The sequence below is a fragment of the Mercenaria mercenaria genome, chromosome 17, assembly GCF_021730395.1.
Source record: "Mercenaria mercenaria strain notata chromosome 17, MADL_Memer_1, whole genome shotgun sequence".
Classification (NCBI taxonomy): Eukaryota; Metazoa; Mollusca; class Bivalvia; order Venerida; family Veneridae; genus Mercenaria; species Mercenaria mercenaria.
This window is the reverse complement of record NC_069377.1, coordinates 58324121-58337903: the sequence shown is the minus strand read 5'-3', so window position 1 is coordinate 58337903 and position 13783 is coordinate 58324121. Positions and strand designations below refer to the sequence as shown.

The window sequence follows — 13783 nt, the reverse complement described above, 5'->3', positions numbered from 1 at the left end:
TGTACATGTCTATTCATTAATGGTACTGTAGTAGTTTTTTCTTTAATAAGTACATTTGCACTGTTAAAGTGTACTGTACTGGTATGTTCATTAATGGTACTGTACTAGTTCTCTTATTTATGTATACTACTCTATTAATTTACTCATTATTTTATATATTCGTAACATCAAACCACAAGAAGAATTAAATCGTTCAATGTCTCCCACAATCTTACAATATGAGAAGTCTTGAAAAACAAATGTGACAAAAATCGTGCAGCTAAAATCCATTTGTCTTGCTAGTCGAAGATTGTTTAATTTAAGAACATATGCCAGTAAAGCAAAATCAAGAATACTTTCATGGAAGGTCAAAATAGTTTAATAAATGTCTTAATTATGTGCACCAGTAAAAATTAAGACGAAAAAAAAAACAGACACCAAAAATATTTCTATTACAGAAAAAAAGGATTCTTATACTTACAGAACGCTGGCACGAGACCAGACGTTAAACGTTCACTCAAGTTATACAGAAAATGGAACATTGTTAATTTTAATACAAGTTTATAAAAGAAGTAAGAACTTCAAATTTTGACATGGGGAGAGAGATACGAAATCGATGCTGAGTACCTGAAATTATTTAGTATGTGTTTATTAGCCTTTGCAGCATTTTACACATTTTTATCTAGTGTTTGTCAGGATACTGGTTATATGACCCAGAGAAGTGCCTACGCCTTTAGTATCTTGAACAATGGTTTGGGTCCAATCGCTAAGGTGACTATGTCTTAGACTAGCTGACAAACGATGTAAATTGTCCTTTGTTAAAACGTAGAGCTGGTGAGACCAAATATCTCATATATAGAATTTTCCTCTGGCTATCTTGCCTAAATGATTCGTGTACCAATGATTCGTAAATGATTTCTTATTATGAGCTAGACAATTTCAGGGATCAGGCTAATCACTAAATGTTTCAAACTAACAATCTTTAATTAATAATGATTAGCTCAAACTCCTATAGGCTCGAGACTCTATACTTGACTAGTCTTTATGTTGAAGTTCCCGTCAGACAATGTCTTTGAATCAACAACATACGAGTCCTTTCGCATAGATGCTCGGCCTCTGTCCTCTCAAACTTTATATGACTGCCCTGACTCCTGGATGCTCAGCGCCTATATGCTTTCACATGTAGCAATCAACTAACATAAAGGTATATCGCCGATGCCTTGGCTGTACTTCGCCAATAATGCTGAACCGTCTATAAGCTGGAACACTCCTACTATCTCAGTAGATTACCAAACTCTGGGTCTCTGTCTCAGCTTCCCGATGCTCAGCCTATATATGCTATCGTCTATAGCATTCAATTACCTTTAAGGTAAAACTCCTATGCGCTGGCCCTATAGCTCGAAACCTTATCGAAATTCTGCTACTCTTCTTTAGTCTACGAACTTCCACAGTCTTCTTTTTAATAATTTATCCGCCCTGACAGGGTAACTGCAATAGTCTCCTTCTCAAGGTACTGGGATAAATTATTAGTTGAATCCTCGATGTGTCTTCTTCAACCGCTGGATACCGAATGAGCTCTCTGTCATCCATCTATCTATTTATACCCCAGCAGACGTGCTATTTTTAGAACTTGTTTCTGATTGGTCCAAATTTAAACATAACGTCTTACAACGAGTACCTGCTCTATTAAATATTTGGTTCCCTTTAACCTTTGTATATGATATAATGTGCGAAGCTGGGACCCAGCCATCCACATAATGAACCCAAATCAGCCATAAATGACCCAAATTCTATTATTAACAGCAATTCAACAATAACTATAGCAATGGTAACCTGAAAAGGGAGTCAAGCACTATCTGTGCTTATGTGTTACGTTATCAATTTATCAAACATACCAATTATTCTGACAGTGTTAATGGTTTAATATTTTGCAAATGATCAACTTGAAATAGAAATGTGTACTTCTATATTTATATTTACACACCAATGAAATAAAACAGACATTACAGTCATGTATTCTAATGTACATAGCTATACTACTAACTATAGTTATAAGAGACTAAATCATTATTCAAAGTCAATTCTTGAGACTATTAAATCATTATTCAAATTCAAGTCTACTAAATCATTATTCAAAATCAAGTCATGTGAAATTTCTAGCAAGATGCGAAAATTCGATCGTAACAACTTAGTAATTCAGTGAACATTATCAACTTTTAAGAACCTAAAGGCATCAAGAGAAAAACCTATGCTCGCCTTAGATTTTTTTTTACTGAATCAAAACCAGCTTTTATTGGACTAAAGCACAGCAAGACGTTACCAACATTAACACAGGGTAGAATCAAAAGTAAATTATGTAAATACGTAAGGTCAAATATATAATTATAAATATATATAAATATAAAAAATATAGATGTAATATACTAAACCAGATTTTGGTACAATACAGTAAGTTGGTTTGTTTTAAACATCAAGCAAAAATAATATCTAATATTGATGATTTATTGTCATCATACAAGGAACAATTCAGCACAATGTTGCCTTCATCTTCAACTATTCTTACATCACAAAATGAACAAGTGCAGATTTTCTTCTATACGTTTCGTATATCCTATTGTTACAATTCCAAAATCGCAACTGATCATCAAATATTTTAAAGTAACTTTCAGTGTCAAAGTTCATCTGTTCTTAAGGCGAAACCACTTCTACCAGACCTACTATAAAGACTACGTACTGGTAGAAGTCAATCAATTAACAAATAACTTATAGCAAAAGAGTGTTTTAACACTATTTATGCACGATGGGCGGTTATACGTCGGGCGTAATAATTTCACGAGGGCGCAGCCCTCGTGAAATTATTTGTGCGACGTATTACCGCCCGAGTGTATGAATAGTGTTAAAACACTCTTTTGCTATTAATTATTTCGATTCTAATATGCCCTTAATCTAAAACAGTAGATAAAATATGTAGCGCTCCTTCTTTATCGTAACAAAAACATTGACGTCACCGCACGTTAACGTGACGTCATTCTAGCGAAGAGTGTTTAACAGAGACAAGCATATTAGGATAACTATTAAATAACGAACATTTTTGCTTTACACAGTTTCAAAAAAGCAATACTAAGTTTTATTTTTATTCAGATTATAAAAGTTTAATTTTCAGACACTGTGATTATTTCTGTACAATAAAGTACCAATTTCTTCAAGCTGCAGCAGAATCCTTTAGAACCCAGAGAGATATAAATTTATTCAGTCTAGTAAGACTCATACAAGACAGACATCACAGGTATTTTAAAATGCCTATCCACTGGTTGCCATGATATTTTGATTTTTTGTTTGTTTGTTAAAATTCTTGTCTACTTTGAGAGAAACAGCACTATTTTATTATATAGATACTATTAAAGCTGGATGTTTTGCAACTTTACTGGAATAACACAAAAACTATTGTCATTCTAGTGCACTTTTATTGAATATTGAGGTCTCCACAACAAATAAATAAATAATGTATAATCTCGGTCAAAAACCTCGATTAATATCTTTCGTGCACCCCTAATTTTTTACCTCGACCGTGGTGAATATATATTATAATTTAAGGGGTGGTATATGTTATAATGTAAGGGGCGGTGAATATATATTATAATGTAAGGGGTTATTGTCCTGTAGCCATCACTTCAAATAAGTTTAACAGCAAACAAGCGTTTCTTCACATAATATCTCTACACGCTTTCTACTAAAAAAGCGTCAACGCATGTTTGCCATGTTTATTTTCTGTTGTAGCATCTATAAAGTTCCTCGGTACTCTGCAGATATTATTGAAAGAAAAAAAGCAAGTGTATCTAGATATTATAAAATATTATACTTGTTTAAATATTTTATTAAACAGAAAAATCTTTTTGTCGCAGTAGCATTAAAGGAATTTAATGACATCCGAATGAGTTTTCAATACAACAAATCTAGCTATTTCATATTTATAGAAATTACTACTTTCTTTTTCTTCCGTGTTGAGGTGATTGCTTTGTTATTCATTTAATTAATGTAAACTCGTGATTTTTTTTCAAAAAGTCTTCAACTTTTTTTTTTCAAACTTTTGCAATAAGTATGATAAGTATGATGTGCGTGAAGCTAGCAGCCTAGAGGCTTACTAGCCTAGCAGCTTACTAGCCTAGCAGCGTGAATGTAGAATATGTAAGTGCTGGAGCAAGTTAAAAACATTATGAACAGATGGTAAAGAGATGTGTTTATAGTGCTTTCAATTTATCATCTATTTTGTAGCTTTTGTGTCCGTAGTTTGTGATATCTTTCACCCTGTGAAACAATTTCTTTAAATATAAAGATTTCTTTAATTTAATACGTGTGTCTTGCAAAACGAATAAATTGTGATATATTAACTTCGGACGTCCCTATCCATGTGGGGGATATTGACATTTTTTCTCTTCTTTTATAAAGTTTTATTTGTAAATTACCATTTACAATTCTTAAAGTAAAATCAAACATGACACTTCTAAATCAAAGGTATAAGCTTTGTGTTAAAGTTATGATTCTTTTGGATAAATATGTTTCAACAGATGTGAAAACATTGAGGCAGTTCAAATAAAAACATCGATTTATCTTAAGGTTTCATTGGAAGCTTTAATAACGTCAAAGGTGGTCTCAATGGACACATTAAGAATGAAATCTTTTACAAATCAACAGTGGAGCGCAGTTTGTACTCATTAATAAACTATAAACACTGTCTTCAGCTGTTCAATACTGAAAGTTTTATCATGTACTTTGTTCCATAAACAATTCAATTCAGCTGTTTCATGTTTTAAGCTTATCTTGTACTAACTTTGTAATAATAAAACACAAATATTGCAATTTAGTTGTTGTATGTTGTAACTTTTATCATGTGTATACTTTGTAATAATAACCATAAACATTGCAGTTCTGCTATTTCACGTTGCATACTGTAAGTTTTATCATGACTGTAATTAGTTTGAAATAATAACCATAAACGTTGCAGTTCTGCTATTTCACGTTGCATACTGTAAGTTTTATCATGACTAATTAGTTTGAAATAATAACCATAAACATTGCAGTTCTGCTATTTCACGTTGCATACTGTAAGTTTTATCATGACTAATTAGTTTGAAATAATAACCATAAACATTGTACAGCAAGAACGTGTATGTTTCACAACAAATTGGGTATTTTCTACATCTGAATGAATCTTAATGTAAACACATACATGCCAATAAAAATTTGAAACAAACGAAACAAAATAAGGCATTTGCAATTAATGTGAAGGATTTAATTTTGAATGCTGTTTACTTACAAAGTTAACATATGTAACAAACACATAGACATTTTCCGACATAGTTTTAGCATATTAAATTGATGTATATTATAAAAGTAACATCTGGGAATATTTTGTGAGATAGCATAGAGTAATAAATACGTATGGAACTAACAAATTTTGCTTGGCAGGTGTTCAATTGATTGGATGGCCAGGCAGCTAAATGGTTGTGTACTCCATTTTTTTCGAGATCTCCATCAGTCTTTTAGCACTTTCTGATATCATCGACATCGTGTAAGAATACACGACATTTTGTCAATTGCAAGAATTAAGAATAGTAAGTTTTAAACATAACTGGGATACAAATGCATTTAATGTCTGCACATACATTTATGTTCTATGCACCTTGTGAGAAATATGTTATAATGTAATACGTCTTTAATTAGATCATTATTCGTATTATTTAAGTGGGATACATAAGTCTTCGTATCATTTAAGTGGGTTGTATGAAGTCTTCGTATCATCTAAGTGGGTTGTATGAAGTCTTCGTATCATCTAAGTGGGATACATACAGTCATCGTAACATTTAAGCGGGTTGTATGAAGTCTTCGTACCATTTAAGTGGGTTGTATGAAGTCTTCGTACCATTTAAGTGGGTTGTATGAAGTCTTCGGTACATTTAAGTGGGTTGTATGAAGTCTTCGTATCATCTAAGTGGGATACATGAAGTCTTCGTAACATTTAAGCGGGTTGTATGAAGTCTTCGTATCATTTAAGTGAGTTGTATGAAGTCTTCGTACCATTTAAGTGGGTTGTATGAAGTCTTCGGTACATTTAAGTGGGTTGTATGAAGTCTTCGTATCATCTAAGTGGGATACATGAAGTCTTCATAACATTTAAGCGGGTTGTATGAAGTCTTCGTACCATTTAAGTGGGTTGTATGAAGTCTTCGTACCATTTAAGTGGGTTGTATGAAGTCTTCGGTACATTTAAGTGGGTTGTATGAAGTCTTCATATCATCTAAGTGGGATACATAAAGTCTTCATAACATTTAAGCGGGTTGTATGAAGTCTTCGTACCATTTAAGTGAGTTGTATGAAGTCTTCGTACCATTTAAGTGGGTTGTATGAAGTCTTCGGTACATTTAAGTGGGTTGTATGAAGTCTTCGTATCATCTAAGTGGGATACATGAAGTCTTCATAACATTTAAGCGGGTTGTATGGAGTCTTCGTACCATTTAAGTGGGTTGTATGAAGTCTTCGTACCATTTAAGTGGGTTGTATGAAGTCTTCGTACCATTTAAGTGGGTTGTATGAAGTCTTCGTACCATTTAAGTGGGTTGTATGACGTCTTCGTATCAGTCTTCGTATTATCAACATTTTACAAGGAAATAGTATCCTAAGGCTTGATAGCTGTCCTGTCTGATTTCTCTGAATAAAAGTTAAGAAGCATTTTGTCATGGTTTCTTCGAATGGAAGGCAATTAAAAGGCTTTTTTCTGGTTTCTTCGAAACAAAGACAATCAAAAATTCATTTTTGTTTCTTCGAAAGGAAGACAATTAAACATCGTTTTTATTTCCCGGGGAGTGATTGTTGATAAAATTACATCAAAGCCTGGTGACAAATTTACAGCTGTGACTGCGTTAGTTAATAAACGAACGCTTTGATCTCACAATGCAAAACAAGCACACCTTCATGAACCTAAAAATGAAACATGTCTCATGTTAAATGAAAAGTATGATCTTATCCAAGAAAAGTTATAGATAGGTCTTAGGAGTATGCTACGATGCTCGCCAGCATCAGTAAAGACATCGTTCGTGGTTGTAAAGCATTTTTACATATTTTGAAAATCAGACAATAGAAACAGCTGAGGGAGTTAATCTTTGTAATTTATTTTGGTATAAACAGAATACGCGGGTTTCTCGGGAACGGAAACACGTACATTTCTAAGTTTGATTGCAACAATACTTTGAAAATACTTCGAAAACGTCATCTGCTGGCTTTGGAATAACTGTAGGTGTTATGACGTTAGAAACATATTATTACCTTTTGCCTCCAGTAAGTAATTCAGTAATTGTTTCACATATTCGTTGAGACAAAATGTGTTAGAAGTTTTATCGAAAATTACACCACTATGTAATGTTGCAAGGAAGAGAATTTTAAAGCAAAATATTAAATGTAAGTAATTTGCTCGATATTGAATTCTTTTTTCTGTTCTTTTTTATTCTTTCTCACGTAAACCACATAGATACTATGACACTTACATATTACCAACATATTTACCGGGGAGTCACTTTAATCCTCATTATCAATATTTACATTGCAATAAATTTAATAATAGGTATTGTCAAACACAATGTACAATGTTATAACTGTCACAGGTTTTCTAAGTAGGATGTAAATACAATTTAACCGCTGATATAATGTAATTTATACACCGGTTCCAACAACGTGTCTTCGGTCACTTTAATAAAGACAAACAAACGTGCAGCTCTAGCTTAAGTATTATGTTATACTGATTTCTATTTGAAACAGCCGGTACTTTGATCGCTGGTGTTGGAGTTTAGCACAACGGGAAATTATTTGTTTACACTGTATCGCCCAGCAAGTTAAATGTAGTGGCGCCATCTGTTCTGAACATTCAAAGGCAACGTTCCTCTTTTAAAGCTGCCTTTGTTAGTTGCGTTAAGACCATCAGACGCCCAATGGATATCAACCTTTCTCCTTACATAGCACTAACCACGCTTATATTGATTTTTATTTATTATACAGTATGCCTTAAATCAAGCTTTTAGTGATAGGTGTTAAAAGTTATTTCTTGTTAATAAGTGACGCAGCTCTGAGCGTATAGGATGTGCCGATTATATTATAGACTTATACATTTTATTTTAACCCTTATCCTGCTGGCGGCAAGTAATTCATTCTGCCTTTGCGACCAGTCCAGACACAGATAAGCCTGCACATCCGTGCAGTCTGATCATGGTCTGCACTGTTCGCTATTCAGTCAATAACTTTTTGGTAAGCACCCCTTTATAACAGTTAATGGTACTGTCCAAATTGATAGAAGGACAAGTTCATTATAGAAATTTAGCAGGGTAAGGGTTAAATCGAGTTGAGACTGACAATTAAGAATGAAAGTGTGTATTAAAGAACAACTCTTTTATGTTATGTGACAGGTATAAAATGATCCGATTTTAGCGATAATGGTATTCGTCACGGACGATTCTTTGACCAAATAAACCCTGAAAACAAGGTCGGAAATCTATCCTCAGTATCTTAAATGAACAGGATGCGACAGGTTGATGCCGTGTCAAGTGCTGAAAATAGATAACATCTGGTCAACGTATGAATAAATTAATTACAAAACTCATAAATTAGCCTGTCGAGTACATGTCAAATAAACATGTGCCTGACAGTTTAATTCAGTGAGTTAAATAATATTCTTAATGCCTATAGTAAACGGTGTCTTACTTGAAACGCATGGCAACATCTTCATTATCATATAAGTCGTGTCAAGGGAATGGGGACCTCGCAGTAAAGTGACGTTGAAATAGTTTCTGGAAAAAGAAAACAACAAGACTGCACAAGATGATACTATAATTTGAAATAAATAACAGTAGAAAAGTTGTGTTACATTGAAAAAATGTAAACAAAAACCAAAAAAAAAAAAAACAACAAGAGCTCGTAGAACATGAAATGCACCCCCTTGATGCATTCAGTAATTGCACAAGGAACAGAAATTATTTGCTCACTGTAACCAAAGATTCTACTGTTCTTGTTCAATGTGACCTTGACCTTTGATTTATTGACCTCAAAATTAAGAGGGGTCATCTGTTGGTCATGATCAACCTCCTTATTAAGTTTTGTGATCCTAGGCATAAGCGTTCTCAAGTGATCTTCCGGAAAGGGTTTAACTGTGACCTTGACCTTTGGTCTTCTGAACTAAAAATCTATACAGGTCATCTACTGGTTATGACCAATCTCCCTACCAAGTTTTGTGATCCTAGGCCCAAGCGTTCTTGTTCCTGGTCACTGTGAACTTGACCTTGACCTAATGATTTCAAAATCCATAGGGGTCATATGATGACCTACCTCCCTATCAACTTTCATGATCCTAGGCCCAAGCATTCTTGAGTTATCATCCAGAAACAGCCTAACTATTCCGGATCACTGTGACTTTGATCTTTGACCTACTGACCTCAAAGTCAATAGGGGTCATCTGCTGGTTATGACCAACCTCCCTATTAACTTTCATGATCCTAAACCCAGGTGTCTTAAGTTATCATCCGGAAACCGTTTAACTGTTCAGGGTCACTGTGATCTTGAGCTTTGACATACTGATCTCAAAATCAATAGGGGAAATCTGCTGGTGATGACCAACACCCCTATCAACTTTCATAATCCTAGGCCCAAACATTTTTGAGTTATCATCCGGAAACCGTTTAACTGTTCCGGGTCACTGTGACCTTGACCTTTGACATACTGATCTCAAAATCAATAGAGGTCATCTGCTTGTGATGACCAACCTCCGTATCAACTTTCATGATCCTAGGTCCAAGCATTGTTGAGTTATCATCCGGAAACGAATTGGTCTACATTCCGACCGACCGACCGACCGACATCTGCAAAACAATATACCCCTCCTTCTTCGAAGGGGGGGGGGGGGGCAAAAAATATATGCTTTGAAAAAAAAAATACTCTGTAAGTTCTTAACGACATTTTTCTTTACTTCTGTGCCTTTGTTTATTGCTTATAACCATTTCCTCAATACTAGCAAATACAAAACACTGAGTTACGCCAGTTTTTCAAACAAATGCCATATTAATGGAATCTAATCTAATATATTGCTTTATATAGATCAAAACTTCAGTTTTCCTTCTGAAAAAAATATCAAGACCTCACTTTTCATTAAAGCTATAATATCGAATTATGCAATTAGCACACTTAAATGAGTGGGAAAATGTCTACGTTTAAGACTGTTCGACCATATTTACTTCACTTTTCATTAAAGCTGTAATATTTGATTATGCAAATAGCTTACTTACTACAACTTGCTTCAAGGAATTTTAACATTGTGTAAAAATTGCTATGTCACGGTTCGACCATATTTATTTGCAAAAGCGTTGAGAAAATGTAAAACTGACCTTTGATATATACATGTTGGCATGTGATTTTGTGCAAAGTTTTCCATTAAAATACTGTAACACAAACATTGAAAACAACAGAGAGCCCGAGACACGGTAGAAAGTACCAAAAAGCGGACTAATTAAGAATTATGCGGTTGTTTGGCTCTGCACTATTACTATGTCAAGCTTTATCCCATATCCGTCAGCAGTGGAAGGATTGGGGAAATAAAATTATCAATGGGGATCAAACCGAACGAGATGATCAAACGCATAGCGCTAACGGGAAGGTTTAATATGTGGAATTAGTATAAGCATAAAGCTCCCCGGGTGCTTTCTGCCGATGTGAGGTGCTCTTGATGCTCCCATGGGAGTGTAATTCGGATGGAGCGTTATATAAACTTTCAGTCAAACATTGGACCATGACTGCATATTCTTCGAGAACGTTTTTTCAATTTTCATTTTTATTGGGTTCTCTGTCCATTCGCAAAGTGACGAATAGGGTACTATGTGACAGTATAGAACAATCTAAAGCAATTAGGTAGATAAAGTTGTCCAGTAGCTCAGTCGGTAGTGTATCGGAGTTCTAAATTTGTCCTAGACTCGTACATGTTCTGCTTATACTCAAGGTCTATACCGTGTTTAAACCTACTCATAAGCATTTTCAAATTGTTAACTGTCCTATGAACGGAAAGCTTTACAAATAGCTGTACGGTAATGATAAATCTAATAAAGGTTCTGTAAGATTAAAGTCGGTAAAACAACTAGCAGTCCTTCGCTCCCATTTTCATACTAGGCAAAATAATTTAGTTTTCTTCCAGTTTTGAATGGTTCTTTTTTTCGCTGGTTAACAACTTAACAAATCAGAAAAACGTAAAATAAAACCGAAAGCCCTTAAAACTTGCACGAAACAGACCACCTACTGCAACAAAAGCATACTGTTACATACCGGAGATAGCATTTATTTCAGTAAGAAACGCTTCAACTGAACTTTAACTAAACAATAGCGATTCTTGAAAATATCACTTTTTACAGAAGTTATGGAAAACGGCATGCAGACTTATCTAAATGTCTTTCATTCAAACGATTTTAAATGACAAAAAATAAGGTAAAATAAACATAATAGGACCTTACGTATAAATGAACAAAATAAACTTGGTCGACATCAGTGTGTCAATCACACTGAATAAGGAGGAGTCAACCATACATAATGCTTAAAATGCATTTTTGTTTGTAAGTGTGAATAATGAATACAGTTTGTCAAAGGAAACATAAAGAAGACACTTTGACGACCAGTTAATGACATATTTAGTAAGTGCGCAAAGCAAGAGGGAATCCAGGGCTCATTCGGAAGACTTTTGTTAACGTGGTTGAAAACTGAACTTAACGTTGGACTAGCAGACACATGCATTTTATTATAAATAGACTGGAACCGTGGCGAAATTTTCTTTTTCAAAAGTGACACATAGGCCTTGTGATGTGCTGACACTGGAGCCGGACTCATCTGAGGCATACAAGTATCTGGATTAGTTTATTGAATCATTTTTGGTAAGACACTTTTAAGTTAAAACCCAGATCTCTTTGATTTTGCGTTCAAATATATAGTTATGTTTACATTTACTTCATTTATTTAGATCTACTTACATTTTTCTTTTCAAATCTTGTGACAAAAAATGAATTTTGCCCAGTGTTTAATGCAACATCATTGTAAATTGACTGATAGTTTAAAATTGACGTTTATTTGGGTTTTTTGTTTAGATATAGTAGATATAATTGCTTCAGTATGTGTATATAATGTTAAATCAACCAAAAGTTAGATTAAAATACAAGTTAAATTTTCGCTTTGTTTTAATTTAAACCATGCATTTCTGCATATTTTCTGATCTCCTGTTTTATCATGAGTCACTTTTCATACAAAAAAAAAACAAAAAACATAACAGTTGCAAAACGATATAAATATTACTTTTGTATTCTTTTTTTTTTTTTGTACTTTGTTTATTTTGTTATTCTCGTTAGATGTAGCTTTATATTTAAAACTAACAATAGAGCATTACCATGTAACATGGAGTTAACTACACTTTTACCGTGAATTAATTAATTGGGCAATAGATTGAAATATATTTGGTAATTTTACAGTAAACATATACAAGACACGTTTTCATTGCTACAGAGACAAAAAGCTGAAAAAGTATTAGTTAAAACACAAAATAAAAAGAAACCATAATTGAGCCGTGCCATGAGAAAACCAACATAGTGGGTATGCGACCAGCAAGGATCCAGACCAGCCTGCGCATCCGCGCAGTCTGGTCAGGATCCATGCTGTTCGCTAACGGTTTCTCTAATTGTAATAGGCTTTGAAAGCGAACAGCATGGATCCTGGCCAGACTGCGCGGATGCTCAGGCTGGTCTGGATCCTTGCTGGTCGCAAACCCACTATGTTGGTTTTCTCATGGCACGGCTCAATTGTTTTACAAGTAAGATCACTTTTATTTCGGACAACATATCCCATATTGTTCACTCATGGCTATGCTGTAAGCTGTACTGCATCATGTATTCGCAAAGGAAATTCTATCTCAGATATTCTCTATTTCATTACAGCATAGCTAATTTTAAGATAGTGGAACCATTTTAAAAATCGTCCGTTTGATTGCATTTTTTCCATATGTGATTTCGGCACTTTCCACTGGCCAATGAAGCCATTGCTTGCATTTACGGCGGAAGAAAAAAAAAACAGACGAAAATACTAAACCGTATGCCACGACCTTAAAATATCAGAAGTCGTAAGTTTGTGTTATTTTAGTCAATGTATCGCATTACTTGGCGCGATATAAGGTCCGGTTAAATTTATCATAATTTACATAAAAATTTACCGCGTGGTTAACACAGTATAAAGGGTTTCTATAAATTTACAGGTTGACCGCCAACATATTTTTATTCATGAATATTACATCGTCATTTAATTCTTATTACAACTTTTTCATTTACGATCACTGAAGAAAGAAAATTCCCGTTTTTAAAGAAAGGTAAGGCAAAAATCTGGAGGCAATGTCCCTTTACATAAAACTGAAATGTTGCAGCAAGTTCTCACTGGACAGCTAAAAACTTATTGTTTCAGTCTCGTAATGATTTATTGTCTAATAAAACTGTACATACGTGTTACCGGAATGTTGCGGAGGAAATAAAACATTACTGTTATAACTACTACGTTTGTAAAGCCAAAACAGCTATTTTTCATGTAGGGTCACTCGCGAATAAGATATAATCAACGCATTGTACAGGTTGCAATAATTCACTTTTCTGATATATGTTATACGTCCGATGTGGCACTGTATATAACGCTCCCACGAGTCTGAATAATGCTACTTAATCCGCATAAAACTACAATCTTAGATGAAAATAAAAGATAA

The 13783-nt window shown here is 34.1% G+C and overlaps 1 protein-coding gene across 3 annotated transcripts in view; it reads left to right on the top strand.

Annotated features, from left to right (window-relative positions):
* LOC123536362 (prestin-like) overlaps positions 1–13783 on the top strand; it is a 45306-nt gene that overhangs the window by 20347 nt on the left and 11176 nt on the right. Inside the window, exon 1 of one of the 3 annotated variants that reach the window (XM_053528288.1) lies at positions 11632–11924. The exons of the other annotated variants lie outside the window; for them this stretch is intronic. The gene's annotated coding sequence lies outside the window, so the exon portion shown is untranslated. Of the gene's footprint in view, positions 1–11631; positions 11925–13783 lie in introns of those variants that run through there. 3 annotated transcript variants of the gene reach the window in all.